Raw genomic sequence first — 22,450 nt, 5'->3', positions numbered from 1 at the left:
ACTATGTTCAGGATAATTTAGTTCATCTTATGAACTCCCACTCAGATAGACATCCCTCTAGTCATCTAAGTGATTACATGATCCAAGTCAACTAGGCCGTGTCCGATCATCACGTGAGACGGACTAGTCAACATCGGTGAACATCTTCATGCTGATCGTATCTACCATACGACTCATGCTCGACCTTTCGATCTTCTGTGTTCCGAGGCCATGTCTGTACACATGCTAGGCTCGTCAAGTCAACCTAAGTGTTTGCATGTGTAAATCTGTCTTACACCCGTTGTATGTGAATGTTGGAATCAAACACCCGATCATCACGTGGTGCTTTGAAACAACGAACTGTCGCAACGGTGCACAGTTAGGGGGAACACCTTCTTGAAATTTTAATGAGGGATCATCTTATTTACTACCGTTGTTCTAAGCAAACAAGATGCATAAACATGATAAACATCACATGCAATCAAATAGTGACATGATATGGCCAATATCATATTGCTCCTATTGATCTCCATCTTTGGGGCTCCATGATCATCATCGTCACAGGCATGACACCATGATCTCCATCATCATGATCTCCATCATCATGTCTTCTTGAAGTTGTCTCATCAACTATTACTTCTACTACTACAGCTAACGGTTAGCAATAAAGTAAAGTAATTACATGACGTTTATGTTGACACGCAGGTCATAAATAAATTAAGACAACTCCTATGGCTCCTGCCGGTTGTCATACTCATCGACATGCAAGTCATGATTCCTATTACAAGAACATGATCATCTCATACATCACATATATCATTCATCACATCCTTTGGCCATATCACATCACATAGCATACCCTGCAAAAACAAGTTAGACGTCCTCTAATTGTTGTTTGCATGTTTTACGTGGTTGCTATGGGTTTCTAGCAAGAACGTTTCTTACCTACGCAAAGACCACAACGTGATATGCCAATTGCTATTTACCCTTCATAAGGACCTTGTTCATCGAATCCGATCCGACTAAAGTGGGAGAGACAGACACCCGCCAGCCACCTTATGCAACTAGTGCATGTTTGTCAGTGGAACCGGTCTCACGTAAGCGTACGTGTAAGGTTGGTCCGGGCCGCTTCATCCCACGATGCTGCCGAATCAAGATAAGACTAGTAACGGCAAGCATATTGAACAAAATCAACGCCCAAAACTACTTTGTGTTCTACTCATGCATAGAATCTACGCAATAAACCTGGCTCTGATACCACTGTTGGGGAACGTAGCAGAAATTCAAAATTTCCCTACGTGTCACCAAGATCTATCTATGGAGAAACTAGCAATGAGGGGAAGGAGAGTGCATCTACATACCCTTGTAGATCGCTAAGCGGAAGCGTTCAAGTGAACGGGATTGATGGAGTCGTACTCGTCGTGATCCAAATCACCGATGATCCTAGCGCCGAACGGACGGCACCTCCGCGTTAAACACACGTACGGAGCAGCGACGTCTCCTCCTTCTTGATCCAGCAAGGGGGAAGGAGAGGTTGATGGAGATCCAATAGCACGACGGCGCGGTGGTGGAAGTAGCGGGATTCCAACAGGGCTTCGCCAAGCGCTGCGGGAGGAGGAAGATGTGTCGTGGGAGGGAGAGGGAGGCGCCAGGGCTCAGGTATGGTTGCCCTCCCTTCCCCCCACTATATATAGGGCCAAGGGAGAGGGGGAGGGTGCAGCCTTGCCCCTTCCTCCAAGGAAGGGTGCGGCCAAGGGGGGGAGGAGTCCATCCTCCCCAAGGCACCTCGGAGTTGCCTTCCCCCTTTAGGACTCTCCCCTCCTCTTGTCCCTTTGGCGCATGGGCCTCTAGGGGCTGGTGCCCTTGGCCCATGTAGGCCAAGGCGCACACCTACAGCCCATGTGGCCCCCCGGGGCAGGTGGCCCCACCCGGTGGACCCCCGGGACCCTTCCGGTGGTCCCGGTACAATACCGATGACCCCGAAACTTGTCCCGATGGCCGAAATAGCACTTCCTATATATAATTCTTTACCTCCGGACCATTACGGAACTCCTCGTGATGTCCGGGATCTCATCTGGGACTCCGAACAACTTTCGGGTTACCGCATACTAATATCTCTATAACCCTAGCGTCACCGAACCTTAAGTGTGTAGACCCTACGGGTTCGGGAGACATGCAGACATGACCGAGATGACTCTCCGGTCAATAACCAACAGCGGGATCTGGATACCCATGTTGGCTCCCACATGTTCCACGATGATCTCATCGGATGAACCACGATGTCAAGGACTTAATCAATCCCGTATACAATTCCCTTTGTCTAGCGGTACGATACTTGCCCGAGATTCGATCGTCGTTATCCCGATACCTTGTTCAATCTCGTTACCGGCAAGTCTCTTTTACTCGTTCCGTAACACATCATCCCGTGATCAACTCCTTGATCACATTGTGCACATTATGATTATGTCCTACCGAGTGGGCCCAGAGATACCTCTCCGTCACACGGAGTGACAAATCCCAGTCTCGATTCGTGCCAACCCAACAGACACTTTCGGAGATACCCGTAGTGTACCTTTATAGCCACCCAGTTACGTTGTGACGTTTGGCACACCCAAAGCACTCCTACGGTATCCGGGAGTTGCACAATCTCATGGTCTAAGGAAATGATACTTGACATTAGAAAAGCTTTAGCATACGAACTACACGATCTAGTGCTATGCTTAGGATTGGGTCTTGTCCATCACATCATTCTCCTAATGATGTGATCCCGTTATCAACGACATCCAATGTCCATGGTCAGGAAACCGTAACCATCTATTGATCAACGAGCTAGTCAACTAGAGGCTTACTAGGGACATGGTGTTGTCTATGTATCCACACATGTATCTGAGTTTCCTATCAATGCAATTCTAGCATGGATAATAAACGATTATCATGAACAAGGAAATATAATAATAATCAATTTATTATTGCCTCTAGGGCATATTTCCAATAGTCTCCCACTTGCACTAGAGTCAATAATCTAGTTCACATCGATATGTGATTAACACTCAAGGTCACATCCCCATGTGACTAACACCCAAAGAGTTTACTAGAGTCAATAATCTAGTTCACATTTACCATGTGATTAACACTCGATGAGTTCTGGGTTTGATCATGTTATGCTTGTGAGAGAGGTTATAGTCAACGGGTCTGAACCTTTCATTGATGGCGATGTAACTTTTGGTATCAGCCTGACAAGTCCATCGTTAATACTCTGTAGGTTGAGCTTGCCTTCATGGAATTGGTCACACAGTGAGTAAAATTCCTGCTTAATGATTGGCCAACATGCTTTGAGGAAAATTCCACTAAAACCATCAGGTCCAGGGGCACGGTCCGCTGGCATTTCTTTGACAACATTATCTATTTCAGTTATTGAGAAAGGGTCTGTAAGGTGATCAAGGTTCACTCTGGGTATTATTAGAGAGTTGAGCTCAAACTTCATTTCGGTGGCAGTGGAGTTTCCTAACCGCTTAGTGTATGTATGAAATATCAAAGCTTCTTTGCCCACATGATCATCAACATTTATCCCATCGTAGTTTTTTTTAGAGAAAAGGCGACAGCTGAGCCCGAGATAAGGCTCGAACCTAGCCCGACTTTGAATTAACAAAGCCATCAAACGTCCAGGATTACAGATGAACAACTTACAAGGAAAATGGCAAAGATACAGAGTGCTAGAACAACTCATAACCTAATAGCATTACAGGCAACCGAATAGAAGAAGGAGCCCAGACCAAAATGCCAAGGACAAATCACTAGAATTGCGGCTACACCAGCATAGGAGTGAGAACAACAATGATAGAGGCAAAGGTGTCCCGTTTTTCGATGAGATGGTGGCTATCGTTTTGGAGGAAGTCGACTTTCATGATCCGACTACGAACGTGCGAGGACGTCGCACCTTAGCAATCGCCAAAACCAACTCCGAGAGGTTATTGACCACACCGGAGCATGATCAACCTGACCACGAAGGTCTGTTTCCTGCAGGCAAACGAAGAACAAGCAAGAAACTAAGATTGCAATATGGATATTGCGAATATAAGAGGAGAGCTTTATGGATCAAAGGTTGGGTTCTGTGACGCCTTTGTCTGGTCGTTGAACACAAACGAAGTACACGAAGTTGCACCTATGGCGAACTTTAATCTAAACAAAACCCAAAGTCTAAACGATGCCCTAAGGGCTGTATATATGGAGGAAGAGGGGTGAATTTCGTGGCCCTTGGAGGAGGGGTATGAAACCAACCCTAACTCTAGTTTCCCCACACATGCAGACTCTAAAAACAGCCTATACTTAAGTATTTCAAAAATACATGGTCCTGGCCCAATAATAAGGTGACGCAACACCTAGAATAGCCTCTGGACGAAATTTATGAAGTGGCATCTTGTATATTTCGTCCAAGGCTTCATGCACTCCTTATGGTGGCTTCAAAGTCCTGAAATCATCACTTGTAACTCCGTTCTGGATCCCCTTGCGCATGCCATCATCTCCATGCTTGGTCTTGCTCCAGTGTTCATCCCTCTTATCCATGCCAGGCCCTTCATTTGTAAGCAAACAAATGTATCCAATTTAGGCAGCATCATATTCTCATGAACATTAGAATCATTACCAAGAAACGAAAGTACCTGATAATTTAATTGGCGTGCGCGAGCTCTAGTAATTGGTCCAGTATGTATAGCAGCAGGGGCTGTGGGTGTAACAATGGTATGGATGTCCTCATCATCCTCCCCTTCTTGAAATGAAGTCGTCCTCGACGGAAGCTCATCTTCCTCACCCAAATGAGGCTTCAAATCTGCAATGTTAAAAGTGGTACTAACCCCAAAATCTGAAGGTAGCTCAAGTTTATATGCATTATCATTTATTTTCTCTAACACCTTAAAAGGACCGTCAGCACGTGGCATTAGCTTTGATTTGTGCAAATTAGGAAATCTATCCTTACGCAAATGTAACCAAACAAGATCTCCAGGTGCAAACACAACATGTTTTCTACCCTTATCTCCAGCAAGTTTATATTTAGCATTCATACACAATGTTTCCTTAGTTAACTCATGCATTTTTAAAATCAATTCAACACGTTCTTTAGCATCAAAATTAACCTTCTCTGAAGATGGAAGAGGCAACAAATCAATAGGTATACGAGGTAGGAAACCATACACAATTTCAAAAGGGCACATCTTAGTAGTAGAATGCAATGAACGATTATAAGCAAATTCAATATGAGGCAAGCATTCTTCCCACATTTTCCTATTATTCTTCAAAATAGCCCTAAGCATAGTAGACAATGTTCTATTGACTAATTCAGTTTGTCCATCAGTTTGGGGGTGACAAGTAGTACTAAAAAGCAGTTTAGTACCCAACTAAGCCCATAAACATCTCCAAAAGTGGCTAAGAAATTTAGTATCATGATCTAAAACAATAGTATTTGGCACACCATGCAAGTGAATAATTTCACGAAAGAACAAATCAGCAACAATAACAGCATCATCGCTTTTATGACATGGTATAAAGTGTGTCATTTTTGAAAATCTATCCACGACAACAAATATGCTATCCCTCCCCTTCTTTGTTTGAGGTAAACCTAAAACAATGTCCATAGATATATCCTCCCAAGGAACACTAGGTACAGGCAAAGGCATATATAAACCATGAGGATTGAGTCATGACTTAGCTTTTTGACATGTAGTGCAACGAGCAATAAAACGCTCAACATTCCGTCTCATCTTTGGCCAAAAGAAATGTGTAGCTAGTATATCCTCCATCTTCTTGACGCCAAAGTGTCCCATTAATCCTCCTCCATGTGCCTCCGGCAACAACGAAAGACGAACGGAGCTAGCTAGAATGCATAGCTTGTTAGCACGAAACACAAATCCATCATTAAGAACGAACTTGTTCCAAGTTCTCCCTTCCTTACAATTCTACAATACATCTTGAAATTCAGCATCATGCACATATTGATCTTTGATGGTCTCCAAAGCAAATATTTTAAAGTCAATTTGTGAAATCATAGTATAACGACAAGACAACGCATCAGCAATAACATTTTCTTTACCCTTCTTGTGTTTAATGACATAAGGGAAAGTCTCAATAAATTCAACCCATTTAGTATGTCTATGGTTCAGTTTTCATTGACTTTTTATGTGTTTCAAAGATTCATGATCAGAATGTATAACAAATTCCTTGGGCCATAAATAGTGTTGCCATGTTTCCAAGGTCCGAACAAGAGCATATAATTCTTTATCATAAGTAGAATAGTTCAGACTAGGCCCACACAATTTTTCAGAAAAGTATGCAACAGGTTTGCCATCTTGTAGTAACACACCTCCTAATCCAATTCTACTAGCATCAGATTCAAGCTCAAAAGTCTTATTAAAATCAGGAAGTTGGAGTAAAGGAGCATGTGTCAACTTATCTTTCAATACCGTGAAAGCTTCTTCCTGTGCGGTACCCCAAACAAAAGGCACATCCTTCTCTGTAAGCTCGTTGAGAAGTGCAGCAATGGTGCTAAAATCTCTTACAAAATGCCTATAGAAACCAGCGAGGCCAAGGAAACTCCCCACTTGTGGGACCGTTTTGGATTGCGACCAACTCTCAATAGCTTCAATCTTGGCTTTATCAACTTCAATTCCCTGTGGAGTAACAACATAGCCAAGAAAAGATACTCGGTCGGTGCAAAAGGTGCACTTCCCAAGGTTACCAAACAAACGTGCATCACGTAGAGCAATATAAACAACACGTAAATGTTCCAAATGTTCCTCCAAAGATTTGCTATAAATCAATATGTCATCAAAGTAAACTACCACAAATCGTCCAATAAAAGCACGTAAAACTTCGTTCATTAATCTCATGAAAGTACTAGGTGCATTAGTTAACCCAAAAGGCATGACTAACCACTCATATAATCCAAACTTAGTTTTAAATGTTGTTTTCCATTCATCTCCCAATTTCATACAAATTTGATGGTATCCACTACGCGAATCAACTTTGGAGAATATTGTAGAGCCACTCAATTCATCAAGCATATCATCTAGCCTAGGAATAGGATGACGATAACGAATAGTAATATTATTAATGCCTCTACAAACAACGCACATACGCGACATACCATCCTTTTTCAGCACTGAAATGATAGGAACAGCACAAGGACTAAGGGATTCGCGTATATAACCTATGTCGAGCAGTTCTTGTACTTGACGCATAATCTCCTTTGACTCCTCTGGATTGGTATGTTATGGTGCACGGTAGGGTAATGATGAACCGGGAATTAAGTCAATTTAATGCTCAATCCCTCGAATAGGTGGTAATCCCGGTGGCACGTCTTGTGGAAAGACGTTAGTGAACTCCTGCGAAATGTTAGTGATAGCAGGAGGCAAAGAGGAAGGCACGTTCTCGAATGAAAATAACGCCTCTTTGCACACAAAAGCATAGCAAACAGATTTGCTAAAATCTAGATCATCAATATCAGATTTGGTGGCATGTAAACATGCACTTTTCAATTTAATTTCAGAAGCAACACTAGATGGTTTATTATTAGGCTTCATTTGTTGCTCAAATTCTTTTGCCACAATCTGATTTTCACTCTTATTTTTCTCCTATTTTGCTTTATTAGGTCTATTAATATTATCTTTCAAAATGGAATCAGGAGTCATAGGAAGCAAAGTAATATTTTTATACTTATGAACAAGAGTATACTAATTGTTTCTACCATGGTGTACAGAATTTTTATCAAATTGCCATGGTCTACCAAGTAATAAGGAACATGCTTGCATAGGTACCACATCACAATCAACATAATCAGCATATGTAGAGATACTAAAATGCACACGAAGAGTACGAGTTACCTTAACCTTGCCGCTGTTGTTGAACCATTGGATGTAGTAAGGATGTGGATGTGGTCTTGTGGTATGAGATAGCTTCTCCACCATCTCCATGCTAGCCAAGTTATCGCAGCTCCCTCCATCTATGATGATGCGAACATGACGTTCCTTCACAACTTCCTTTGTATGGAACAAATTATGCCTCTGATTTTGCTCAGCCTGTGTAACCTGCACACTCGAAACACGTTGAGCAACTAAACATTCATACCTGTCAGCATCTTCAGGAGCCATGTATTGCGTCTCATGATCAGAATCCTCTCCACCGTGTTCTTCATGTGTAATAAGAGCCAAAGTCTCCTCATCATAGTCACTAGCAGACTCATACCCACCATCCTCAATAGCAATCATCACACGCTGAGATTTGCATTCTCTCGCAAAATGTCCTCTTCCTTTACAACGACGACAAATAATATCACTTGTGTGCCCTGTTGATGCCATGCAAGAAGAAGAGCTCTGCGCAGGCCCAACAAGTGTGCTCTTGGCAGATAGTGGTGGTTGTGCCTGTTTTCTTGTATCACGGCTGGAGGTGGCACCTGATGGAGGTGCTGGTGCAGTGGAAGTAGAGGATGCACGTGGTGTCCATGATGAAGATCGACCTGCAGAAAAGTTAGTTCGCACCAATGCCTGTCGATCCTGCACTTCACGTTCAGCTTTACAAGCAAGATGGAATAAACGAGTGATATTAGTATACTCCTTATACTCTAGAATGGTCTGAATCTCTCTATTTAGTCCACCCATAAAACGTGCAATCATAGCTTCATTCTCCTCAACAATACCACATCTAATCATGGCAGTTTGTAATTCCTGATAATATTCTTCTACATAATTTTTTCCTTGTCTTAAATGCTGCAATTTTTGAAGTAATTCACGTTGATAATATGGTGGAACCCAACGAGTACGCATAGCAGTTTTCAAAGCAGCCCAAGTAGCTGGAATGGGATATAATCTACAATGTTCAAACCACCAAACACATGCAAAATTAGTGAAAGCACAAACAACAGCAGGAACACGTCTCTCCTCAGGATATTGTAAACATGCAAAACGTTATTCAGTTTCTAACTCCCAAGTAAGATATATATCAGAAACATATCTACCCTCAAATGGTGGAATATTCAATTTCAGTTTAGGAAGATGGTCATGATCTCGTACCTCAGGTGGTGGTGCAGCCCTACCGTTGCGATGATATGCATGAGGACGACCTAGTGGTGGTGGTGCTGGTGGTTGCACGTAGTTCTGATTTTGATCAACCTCATCCTCGTAATGGTCCTCCACCTCTGCAGTAGCAGCAGGAGATATAGAAGCACCAACAGTAGGTACAGCAGCACCAGAAGTTTGACCAGGCTCAATGGGAACATGCTGCGCTCGTCCCACTTGATTTGGAAGACGATGTTGTTGTTGTTGTTGTTGTTGTTGTTGTAGAGGTGCGACAGGTGCAGCGGGCGGTGGAAGACGCACGAGCAATTCATTAAACTTGTTATCGAGCTTTGTTTCGAACGCCTTCTCAATGCCATCTATCTTATCCATGGCCTCTTCAAATCTATTTAGCACATCTTCCACCTGTCCACTCATCATTTGTTGAAACTTATCATGTAACTCTTTTTCATATTCTCCTAGCCAGTCTCGTCGTCTTGTGATCCTGCCATGGTTAGCAGCAATAGAAACACACAAGAATATGATCCTACAGACTTCTAGGGAGTGGTGGTGGTGGGTGGCACAAATCCGTCAAGAAAATCTCAAATTCTTACCAGTTCTTACCCAGCAGCAGGCGGTGATCAGCAACCGTCGTAGTCAAAACTCTCAAAGCTTGGATAGAGCGATTACCAGGGAGAGTCAAACACATGACGTAGATGTATGTGGAGCTGGGAAGGCTTATAATATGGTAGCAAAAAAAGGTCAGCAATAATCAATTTAGATATGCAAAGTTGAATAAACGCTCAACGACGGTACTATGCTGGTCCTAGGCTAGACTGCACTAGAGACGCGAGCCTAGAACACTAGCAAAATCACGACGCTGCACGTAAACAAGGGAAAAGCACACTCTGGAACTTTTTTTCGCTCTGTTTGTTTTTTTGGCGCTCCTCTTTTTTTTGCGCTCCTCTTTTTTTCTGAAACCTACTCAGGCAAGGAAACACGAAACAGAAATTAGATGGATCTCGAAAACAAACCTAATATGAAAGGAACTCGGATTGGTGGTGGATATATGGTGGTAGGATATGGCAGGGGTGGTTGTATATGGATACGGATTGGTGGTGGTATATGGATATGGATTGATGGTGGTATATGGATACGGATTGGTGGTGGTATATGGATATGGATTGGTGATGGTATATGGAGACGGATCGGTGGTGGATAAGCGACGGTGGTGGTAGATGGCAGGGGCGATGATGATGGTGCGACGGCGGCGTGACAACTTATGACAAGAACTCGAAACTCTAAAAGACTAGACTCTAAGACCAGCAACTAGACACGATGATGCAACTGCAAATTAAACAAAGCAAAATACTGAAAAGACTATGCAAAGGCTCAGACTGGTTCGGATATGATGAAGTAACCCTAATTTTTTTGGCTTTTTCGTGGACTGTAGGTATGAAGAAAAGACTCGATCTAAACTATGAAAAACTGTAAAATCTCCATGAGCAACCCGGAGCACTGATACCACTTGATAGAGGCAAAGGTGTCCCGTCTTTCGATGAGATGGTGGCTATCGTTTTGGAGGAAGTCGACTTTGACGATTCGACTACGAACGTGCGAGGACGTCGAGCCTTACCAATCATTAAACCAACTCCAAGAGGTTATTGACCATGCCCGAGCACGATCAACCTGACCACGAAGGTCTGTTTCCTGCAGGCAAACGAAGAACAAGCAAGAAACTAAGATTGCAATCTGGATATTGCGAATATAAGAGGAAAGCTTTATTGATCAAAGGTGGGGTTCTGTGATGCCTTTGTCTGGTCGTTGAACACAAACGAAGCATGCGAAGTTGAAGCTATGGTGAACTTTAATCTAAACAAAACCCAAAGTCTAAACGACGCCCTAAGGGCTGTATATATGGAGGAAGAGGGGGAATTCCGTGGCCCTTGGAGGAGGGGTCCGAAACCAACCCTAACTCTTGTTTCCCCACACATACGGACTCTAAAAGCAACCTATACTTAAGTATTTCGAAAATACATGGGCCTGGCCCAATAATAAGGTGGCGCAACACCTAGAATAGCCTCTAGACGAAATTTATGAAGTGGCATCTTATATATTTCGTCCAAGGCTTCATGCACTCCTTATGGTGGCTTCAAAGTCCTGAAATCATCACTTGTAACTCCGTTCTTGATCCCCTTGCACATGCCATCATCTCCATGCTTGGTCTTGCTCCAGTGTTCATCCCTCTTATCCAATTTAGGCAGCATCATATTCTCATGAACATTAGAATCATTACCAAGAACGAAAGTACCTAATAATTTAATTGGCGTGCGCGAGCTCCAGTAATTGGTCTAGTATGTATAGCAGTAGGGGTTGTGGGTGTAACAATGGTATTGATGTCCTCCTCAAACAAGCAGCACCCTCATCGGTGTCCATCACCATCGTCTACTCCCACAGAGCCTGCCAGTACGCCATCCGCTTCAACCTCTGAAGAGGGCCACAATCGTCTCGCCCTGGCTCGAAGGGCGCCGTACCGTAGGTCGGTAGAAAGCTCGCCGAGAGCCGCATGGACAGAGCATCCTAGGCAGGAACCAGAGCGTGAACCACCTCCGCGGGGCTCCCATGACCTCATCACCGAGCACCGCGAACGCCCATCCAAACACGAGTTGAAGAACGATACCACAAGACAAAGACTGGGAAAAGAAGATGAACATGAAGCCGCCACCATCCGCCCTCAAACAAGCAAGAAGTGCCATCCTTGCATCCACGCACCCCGGACGACACCTCCAGGAAGGGATGCGACGACAGCACGCCACCGCTGTCTACAAGGGGAATGAGAGCTTTCGCCACAAGGATGCATGGTGGTCAGTGGGAGGGGACCTCGACAAGGCCTCCAAGGAGGGAGCCAACACCAAGAAAATGGTGCCGTCAATGTTGTGGGCACCGTCGATGACCAAGTGTTTCCCCCGGTCCCGCTCCACACTCCGCCCACACGGCCACAGATTAGACCAGAGGGGCGCAAGCCAACTGAGAAGGATGAAGGTCTTCATCACAACCAGGAACGCCAGCTAACGGGGCGCCCCACCATCGCAGTACATGTCTGCCGCAACCTCGCCGCCCACACGGCCGAAGTCACGGACTAGCACACAAAGACGTCGCTCGCCGCAGAGACGACACCGTCGACACATTCTGGGGCTGCCGCCCCGGCATCCAACCACCAGGCACATCACATCTGCAGCCCATCGACAGCCCCGCTAGCACCACCAGGAACACCACCGCAACCACCAGTTACCTCCCCGTAGAACATAGATGCATCTACAGTGTCCTCACCAGCCAGATCCGGCCGGAATCGAAGGCTAGCAACCACCAGAGCCCCGGATCCGGTGAATCTAGGGCGGTTGCGGCAAGCCTGAGCAGGCGCGGGGCCGCCACCCTGGCCCGATGCGAGGAAGCCGGATCTAGCGGTACACCGCCACCGGAATCACCACCAGCACTAGATATGATAGATGGGGCGACTGCAGGGGCAAACGATAAGGTCCGCTGAGGCCTGAGTCGAGGAAGGGCGCCACCGCAGAAAGAGGAGAAACGGGAACCACGCCGGAGGCCGGGGGCACGGGAGGGCAAACCAACACAGATGGCGCGAGGAGGGCGCCCCGCCGCCACCAACCACCGCGCGGGCCATGCCCGATGAGGGCCTCCGGCAGCAGCGGGGGAGGGAGAGTAGGACGGAGGGCCTGTGGCGGCAGGCTAGGGTTTCACCCCCGAGTCACCCAGGGAGGACGACGCGGGGAGGAGGAGCCCATCTGTAGTTTCAAGGTTGGAGATGTTGTTCCTTCTATACCTCTCTGAAGCAACTACTTGAAATAATTTGCTATTTTCATCACCAAATTTGACCCAGCGAATTGTGCATCTTTTTTTCCAGTATTGTTTTTGATAGTCCAACAACCGCAGAAGGTGTTTTTTGATGATTTCTCAGAAGTACTTTTTGGGACTATGAGGGGACGATGGTTTTCCAGTTCATCAAGCTCAGCCAGAGTCTTGTTTGAGTTTTCAATTACTATTGAGAGGCGTGATATGTGTTTAGTACAAACTTTCGGGTCATGTATGTGGATCTTGAACTTACGACATAGAGTTGTTGCTGCATTGTTTGATCGGACCGGTTTCCCCCAAGCCTGGGTGTAGAATCCAATAGGACTCAAATCTAAAGAGTTTGGTTCTTGGAATCTTGGTTTAAATGGTGATCAGACATGGAACGTGGTCAGAAACTAGGTTTCCCAAAGGTTTAACCAAAGTTTTAGGGTATATATGCCTCCGATGCAAAGAGGTAAAGAACCAATCAAGCTGTTCTAAGAGTGGATCTTGCTGCATGTTGTTCTATTTGTATGATCGCCCCTTGATTGGTAGCTCTATGAGGTTTTGTGTGTGAATAATATCATTGAACATGGCCATGTCATTGTGGTCCCCTCCTGGTTTATTATGATTATCTGGAGCTCGGATGTAATTGAAGTCACCAACTCAGAGAGAATCCTCATATGTTTGCATATGAATATTGTATTGCCAATTAGTGAAAGTGACACGATCATCACCAGAGCAAGGAACATAAATGTTATACAAAATCCATGATTGGGCTGATTGTGTACTGGAGAAACGAATAACCAGAGCAAAGTCCTCACTCAGCAGCACATCGCCAGAAAATATATAGCTATTCCAAATAGTAATTAAACCACCCAAAGCACCATGTGAAAGAACATAAGCAAATTTATCAAAGCATTTCGGACAGCACGACTTAATAAACGCAAGATCAACGACAGGTTTTCGATTCTCGAAGACAAACTATAGATCAACCACTAACGGAGATTGCATTAGAGAATGCTAATTGTTTTCTCTCCGAATTGAGACCCCTAATGTTCCAACAGAGAAGATTCTAGTTATGCAAAAGAGTCATATGGAGAAGGCAAGCTTAGGTCGAGGATGAATTTCCCTCCTCCGTGCTGGTATTCACAGTGGCTGCAGATGGATCATCAAGCAGGGCCTCCTCTATGAGTTCTTCAGGTGGGACAGTGCATTGGTTGACACCTATGGACTGCATGGTTTGGATAGAGGCTAGTGGTGGCACAATGATGTAGGGTGGAACCCTATGTGGCTGATCTTTCACGAAAGGAGCGGATCCCGTGACGAACACGAAGAACACGAGGGGAAATCACAAAGGGGCACAAAGAGGAACACTCAAACCAACAAGAATGATCACACCTGCACTAGATCCATGAACACAAAGGGAGATACAAGATCCACGATCAACAACGGACGATACAAAGGGTAGCCGGTTCTTCTCCGTGAGGAGGTCTTGAATCCACGAGGGATCTCCCCATAAAGGGGTCTTGAATCCAAGGTGGATCTTCTCCGAAGAGGGGCCGCGGTCTCTCTCAAGGAGTAGATCCGATATGGATGAGCGAAGCTCTATCTCACAAATGAGCTAACACAACGCTAACCCTGAAACGGTGGAGGTGGAGGAGTATATATAGTCTAGGGCCACGAAGGAGTAAGTGAGGATACATGGGCCTCGGCCCGTTACTCTGCGCGCAGACAGGCGTCGGTCATCCGATAGGTACCGGACGTCCTGTGGCTCGCGAGGGTCCGGTCGTCCAGTACTTGTCGGACGTCCGGTGTTTTGGCTTGGGATAGCCATCGTCGGATTTCCGAACATTGTCGGTCGTCCGGTGGCAAATGGTCGTCGGACGTCCGTCGCTGTAGCTTTCGTCGACTGTTCCATCTGGCTGGTGGGGACTCCAGGCATCGGACGTCCGATGACTGTCAGACGTCCGGGAGCTGATGCTTCCTGGCAGCTCTTCCTCTTGTTCTGTAGCGACCCGACCTCAGACGGTCAAGTCTCTGTGCTTAAGTGTCATCCCTAGATCGGTATGCTGACACACACAGTACTCGAGGATTTATAACAGAGGTAAATCACATGTAAAAAGTAACGTAAATACTATTACCTCAATCCAAATAGCGGAAGTAACAACAAGGTTGTGGATTCCCATCAACACCAACGGCAAAGTTGAGTGTAGAAATCGTAACCCTAACGTATCACTTACTCGTCGTAAGAAGTCCTGCAACATGAGACGTTGCAGCCACAAAGGGTCAGTACATTGAATGTATTGGCAAATTCACACCATAGGAGAATGATGAATAAAGGCTATCACTACATGCATATTTGGTTGGTGGAAAAGCTCTATGGTTATAGTTTTTGCGAAAAGCCAATTTTTCCCTACTGCAAAGGAATATATTTTATTTAACTACAAAGTTGGTTGAAAATATTGAGAAGGTTCCTCCAACTCAATCCCAAAATAATAATCATTAACCCAACAAATTATTAAAGTAACGTGATGAGATCAATAGGATAATCCAAGTACCAAAGACTCAAGATTGTCCATAACCGGGGACACGGCTAACCATGATTAGTTTGTACACTCTGCAGAGGTTTGCGCACTTTTCCCCACAAGACTTGATCGCCTCCGTTGGATTTCTCGCACTACATGGTGTTTGAGAAACAGATGACCGAGACACAGTCTTTCAGAAACATTAACTCTCTACTCCGGGCAGACCATACCAAACCTACAACCCTCTACCTGCTGATCCACCTCTTCAAGAGCTTCACGTAACTTACTCAACTATGCTAGAGCCCATAATAGCTTGTGGCTGCACACGAAAGTTTCTAGCATGAATAGTCTTATGATCCCTTTGAGCCTGGGTGGCGGTCCATAGGAAAATCACATGGGTACTCTGGGATTTCCAAAAATACAGGCAACACTGGGTACTCCAGGTGCCTCAATCCACCCAGATGTGTATTTAAGTTGCCACCTTAAGTTGAACCATTAATTAACAATCTCACATCTGTCATGGATTTTACTCACCCAAACCACGTCTATGAGCATAGCATAGCAAATTAAGCAACGCGTAGAAGTAACTTCCAAGGGTTTGAATGTAACAGGGTAATAGGTTCTACCTCATCAACTACTTCCCAACCCACATGTTAATGGCATCCTAATCATGTAATGTTTGAGGATTGGAACTAATGCATAAAAACTAGGTGATAAAAGGGATATGATCAAAGTGTGAACTTGCCTGCAATGTTGATGAAGATGATTCACACTCAAAACTCTTGATAGTTCTACTCGTCACACTCCGGTCAATCTATCGTAAGCAAGCAATAGTAACCACACATAAGCAATCACTCAAAAGATCGGGGAGAACAAAGAAGACAATTCGGTAAACATCAAAACCAAGCAAATAACTTTTGCAACATAAAAAAATTTCTAACAGTACCAAGATTAAGTGAATTTGGCCTTATCAGAAAGTTTAGGTCATGAGCTTCGATTTGCAAAAAGAATCAACTAAATCGGAGTTACGAAACTCAAGTTATGTTCAAAAGAAGTTTGAATATGAATCTGAACAAAATTTGAAATTTCAAAATTTCAATAAGTTGATGTGACAGGTTCACTGGATAGGTGAAAACAAGACAAAGCTATAGGCGATGATTTCATCTATTTTGGATAAACGAGTGAAAAGTTATGGCTATTTGAAAAATCAGGGCCAAGCTGTTTTACGAAAGAAAAATAGCTACGATTAAGGTCTAATGTATAAATACGTAGACTAATTGATAATCTAATTATTCTATCGTATTAGTCTAAAAAATAATAAACTACGGAATTATAAGAAGAAGAAAAAACAAAGAAAGATACCTTTATAAGGCAGAGAAAAGACAAGTTTGGAGAGAGGAGACAACTTCCAGAAATTGCGCCGAAGAGGAGAAATATATTTTTCTTAAATGAATCTAGTCAAACCAAAATATTGATTTAACCCGAATCGGATGATTTTTGGAGGCTCTATGGATCTATATTTATTGGTGAAAAAGAGGCTTAGAAGTCAAAGGTTAGACAATGTGGGACCAAATGTAGACGAAAAATATACAAAACAGAGAAGAAAAGATGCAGATGGGCCTAAAGGCCTTCGGCCGGCCGCACGCGCACGCTGCGGCTGCAGTTTTTTTTAAAACAAAATCGGCCTAAGAAAGAAAAAAAATGAAAAGGCTGGCTGGGCCTGGCCCATATAGGATAAAGAAAAAATAGGGCGCCCGCTGGTACTATGATGCGCACGTGGGCGACAGTTAGTTTCGGGCGCGCGCGCACTTTCATTTTTTTAAATAGAATGCGATAAACTGAAAAACGAAAATAAAAATAAAACTTTATATAGGCATATTATATATCAAAATTTTCAGAAAAATATTTTCTACAAGATGAACATTTTCCTAGCATTAAATAAAATTCACACAAATTCAGATAATTCAAAGAGTGCTATTGGTCTAATAAAATCCAATAAAAATCATTTTAGAAATACCAGAATGAATTCAAATTTATTTATCTCCAATTTTCTGATGTAGGGAATCATATTAACCTATTTTCCGTATATTTTATTTTTGGAGAAAAATAATTTGAATAAAACTCAAATAACTCCAAATTGAAAATAAATTCAAAAAGAACTTTGAATTTAATTCTTTGAAACTCCCAACTCATATTTCATATAATTTGAAGAAGTCATTTTATCTTCTCTCATGAAAATCATTGAGCTGCCTGAAGTTTATGAATTGAAATATTTCCAAATAAAATTCAATTATTTTCAAATACCCTTTCATTTAATTTAAATGGAAGAAGTCATATCATCTTCGCTCAAGGGTTTTGTATTTGAAATGAATTTGAATTCACAGAGATCAGAAAGCAAATATGAAAGTTTGGGAAAGTCCTTTTATTCCCTCTCATTTAACTTTCAAAAAGTTTCGAATTCACTCACTTTCAGACAATCAATCAAATCTATCTATTTATTATAACATTCCAAAATTTAGAATTTTGGGATGTTACAAACCTACCACCCTTAAAATGAATCTCGTCCTCAAGATTCGGAGAGGCTAGGAAGAAATAGGTTAGGTTCGGGGTCTCTTCAAAATTTCATCAATCATCTCCGGGGTCTGGGGTGCTACCACCCTTAGAAGCATTGTTACGGTTCCATCAAAACTCATATACTCCATTTTTATTGTTAACAGTGTCGGTCTTCTTGGATCTTCAGGATAATTCCTTATCCGGGCTCTTCCGGTAGTGGCATAACCTTTACCACAATTCTTCTGTCTTTCATCTAGGTAAGGTTCTTCTGAGATTGGGTCTTCTTAGCTGACGAGTCTGGCGCCAATACTAATCAACTATCGATATCTCTCATGGTGGTCAACAATTTATGGTTTCTCCTGCAGAAAATGGGTCTGGGTTGATCCTCACCGTATAACCTACGGTTGGCAAAAGCTGCCTTGTACAAGGGAAAAATTCTTATACCATTCTAGGGTTTAAACAAGGTTTGATCATCGTCTCTCTACTATAGGTAAGTCTCTCAGATTTACGTCCCATATAGCAAAGCGAATAATAAGAGTAAGTCGGTATGGTGATCAATCCATCCCGCACCCAAATCATTACCCTGTATACGGTTTAGTGAATCTCGCATTCTAACACTCGGTCATCCTCACAAGCATTGCAGAATTTCTCTTGTCGACGAACCAAGTTCGGTTAAATCCATCGATTCTGCAAGCCAAACAAACATCTATCGTTCCTTCACAACTCTCAGGTTTTGCGTAAACTCCTATAAAATCGTCGGTTGATAAAGTCGTAACTCTTTCCAGGGTTTTTCCTTCAGCAAGAGTGTGCTTGCTTCTTGGCAGGTCCTAGGGCCTGTGGGTTATGGCCCATCTCATCACTTGTAATCCTTGAACTCATCCTCGGGGCAACTGATAATTATTCCAACATCCAACTTCCTAGCATCCTTAAAATTCATCCAATTGTACTGTCTCTTTTCCTTCTATTGGCACCAAACCAAGATGTGAGTACTCAGAATTGTCATGGGGTTGCCATTGCTCCATATTACCAACATCATACCTCCTTTATATCCAATAGTACTTCATCTCTTCATCCTCGTGGGTTATCCCACATACTGAGATATAAACTTATACTTATGGAGTCCATACTCCACTTCGTGGAACATCATTATCCTTTCCAGGGTCAAGCGTCCTTACAGGGGAATATTGGCCATCTCTGCATGGCACTTCTTTAACTAGGAAATGTGAAACACATCATGAACTCCTGACAGTCCTTTGGGTGACTCCAACTTGTTGTCCACTTCTCCCATACGCTCCAAAACTCGGTATGGTCCTACAAATCTCGGGGCTAACTTTCCCTTAACTACAAATTGTTTAACTCCTCGCAGAGGGGACGAAGACATGCTCTGTCTCCAATCTCATAGACTACCTCCTTGAGTTTCTGAGTCTGCATAACTCTTCTGCCTGGACTGGGCTACCTTCAGTCTATCTTGAATCAACTTAACATTCTCTTTTGACTCCTTGATCACATTTGGTCCAAACAACTAACGGTCTCCAACTTCATCCCACATACTCTTGGGGCATCACACATATCGAGACAAAACTCGTATTCATTTTGTCCGAAATCCACTCAGTGGAGTATCCTTATCTTTTCCAGGGTCAAGGGTTCTTATAGGGTACTACCACCCTTAAAATGCACAAATCTTCCCTAGACCATATTTCTCATATCCTCAGAAATGGTCAAAATCCTTCTTCATAGAGTAATAACTCATAAAATCCATATCAGTACCAACGATGCTAACTTTATTCACTCTCAATTGATTACAATCTCTCACTTTTCCATTACATGTCTCAACTCAACACCTCAATATAAAATAAAATGTTCTCACTTCTACTACTCCATTTCCTTTGTTGCAAACTCACTATCTAGCACAAGTCTCCTTCTCCTTGGGGCATCCTCCGGCAAAGTGCCCTACTCTATTACAACGAAAACATATTACTTTTGACAAGTCTCGAGGTTTCCTTTTTGGGAAACTGCTGATGTAGTGCCCTGACTCCTTGCACCTGTAATAGGTGATATGACTCAGGTCCTTCCTGGTATCCAATCTACTTCTCTTCCTAGACTTTCCCGTTCCAATCATGGATTTTATTTCTCATGGGTCATACTCTACTTCCTCTGTAGGGAATTCTACTAGATCCCCATTCAAACAATTTTGGGAGATGTGTCCTTCTTATCCACATGAATAGCAAGACTTAGTGCGGGGTTTACTCGGGTCCTGTTTAGGTGTGTCCTCCACATCTTCCTTCATCATGGGTTCTTCTAAAATTTCCATAAGGCTTCAACTTCTGGGACACAAGGTGAGATCTTTGCAGAGTCAGCTTTAATTCTCTCCAAGTGGTTACTCCTTGCCATCCATTCATGGTTGGTATATCCTCCACCAAGTAGCAGCACCTCTTTCAAAGCACTGAAGAGCATGCTGGGTCATATCATTGCCAACTATAGGGTTATTCTCCATCTGATCCTCCATGTTCTGAATCCATCGGTCTGTCTCCAATTGACTCATCGGTCTAGAAAATACAAGCTCATCTCCATTCATCCTCTATTAGGTCCAAGGGTTTTGGGGTGAGATAAGAGAGAGGGAGAGGGATGCACAATACAAACAATGGTTTTGAAAAGACAGATTTTATCTGTGGCTGTCGGAAAAACATCAAACAAATGACAGCTCACAAACATCGCATCTAGCGTAGGCATATAACAGGGGTTTGGTCTTCTAAATGTCAATAAATCTTCAACGTCGCCAAACTCTTCAAGTCTTGTTCATGTCTTCGATGGCTTCTTCCGATCATGCTTGTGTTTCTCAAGTTCTTTTGCCAGATCAACTCTATCGACGCGAAGTCTCTCGTGACGTCCTTTAATATTCTGGAGTTGCGTTCCAAACTTCTGGTTTCAACATCCTTCACATGAACCATGGTCCTACTGTCCTTCAGTTCCTGACGAATCTCCGGTATCTCAAGGTTTTGCTCCTCCAGCTTGGCTACTTCAGCTTCTTGGACCTAAGTTCTCCACGAAATGCTCCTTGTCAAAATACGGCTTCCTGAAGGTCCATCTTAAACTTCTTGATGTACTACTCCAGATCCTGGTGATACACCGGCTAAGGTTAAAACTTCATCTTTTGCTGATAGGTGCTCCATCAGCCTTCTACCATCCAATCCTTCCGAAGAAATTCCTGCTTAACTCAGCCCAGTGACAAATAGCATAAGCAGGCGACGACATCACGGATAACCGTGTTTTTGCACTTGTCATTTCCATGAGCTATCATTCCATAGTTGATATCTCCCGCCTTAGGGTTTTCTTGACAAAACTTTGAGTTCTCATGCTCCATGTTCCGGTCTTTCTCCGATACACCTTGATCTCGGGTATTGACAGCTTCCTTAGTCTGCCAAGTTCCATAAGGGGTGCCTTCCTAGGTCATACAAATCTGGAAAATTCTACAGGGCCTTCAAATTCTCCTAGTCTTCGGAGTCTTCAACCGTTGTAGTTTCCATTATTATAATACATGGTAAAATCCTCTTCATTCCAAAGTGGTCTTAGTTGTCTGATATCTTGTACTTCTTGAAGTGGTCTCATCAGCCGAATCTTCATGTGGTCAAAAGGGGGAAGGGGTATGGTCTCACTAAAGGGAATATTTGAATAAGCTCAGAAGAGAAGAGAAGTAAAAGATCTTTTGAAAATGAAGTTGTAGAGAAAATCTTTCCTATGGGCTTGCCAATCTCTAGGGTCACGTCCTACAGTCAACATGTGCTCTGATACCATCTTGTAGCGACCTGACCTCAGACGGTCAAGTCTCTGTGCTTAAGTGTCATCCCTGGATCGGTATGCTGACACACACAGTACTCAAGGATTTATAACAGAGGTAAATCACATGTAAAAAGTAACGTAAATACTATTACCTAATCCAAATAGCGGAAGTAACAACAAGATTGTGGATTCCCATCAACACCAACAGCAAAGTTGAGTGTAGAAATCGTAACCCTAACGTATCACTTACTCGTCGTAAGAAGTCCTGCAACATGAGACGTTGCAGCCACAAAGGGTCAGTACATTGAATGTATTGGCAAATTCACACCATAGGAGAATGATGAATAAAGGCTATCACTACATGCATATTTGGTTGGTGGAAAAGCTCTATGGTTATAGTTTTTGCGAAAAGCCAATTTTTCCCTACTGCAAAGGAATATATTTTATTTAACTACAAAGTTGGTTGAAAATATTGAGAAGGTTCCTCCAACTCAATCCCAAAATAATAATCATTAACCCAACAAATTATTAAAGTAACATGATGAGATCAATAGGATAATCCAAGTACCAAAGACTCAAGATTGTCCATAACCGGGGACACGGCTAACCATGATTAGTTTGTACACTCTGCAGAGGTTTGCGCACTTTTCCCCACAAGACTTGATCGCCTCCGTTGGATTTCTCGCACTACATGGTGTTTGAGAAACAGATGACCGAGACACAGTC

Source organism: Triticum urartu, chromosome 5A (assembly GCF_056163025.1).
Source record: "Triticum urartu cultivar PI428250 chromosome 5A, HENAU_Tu73, whole genome shotgun sequence".
In the NCBI taxonomy this organism is placed as follows: Eukaryota; Viridiplantae; Streptophyta; class Magnoliopsida; order Poales; family Poaceae; genus Triticum; species Triticum urartu.
Note: the sequence above shows the minus strand (reverse complement) of the source record.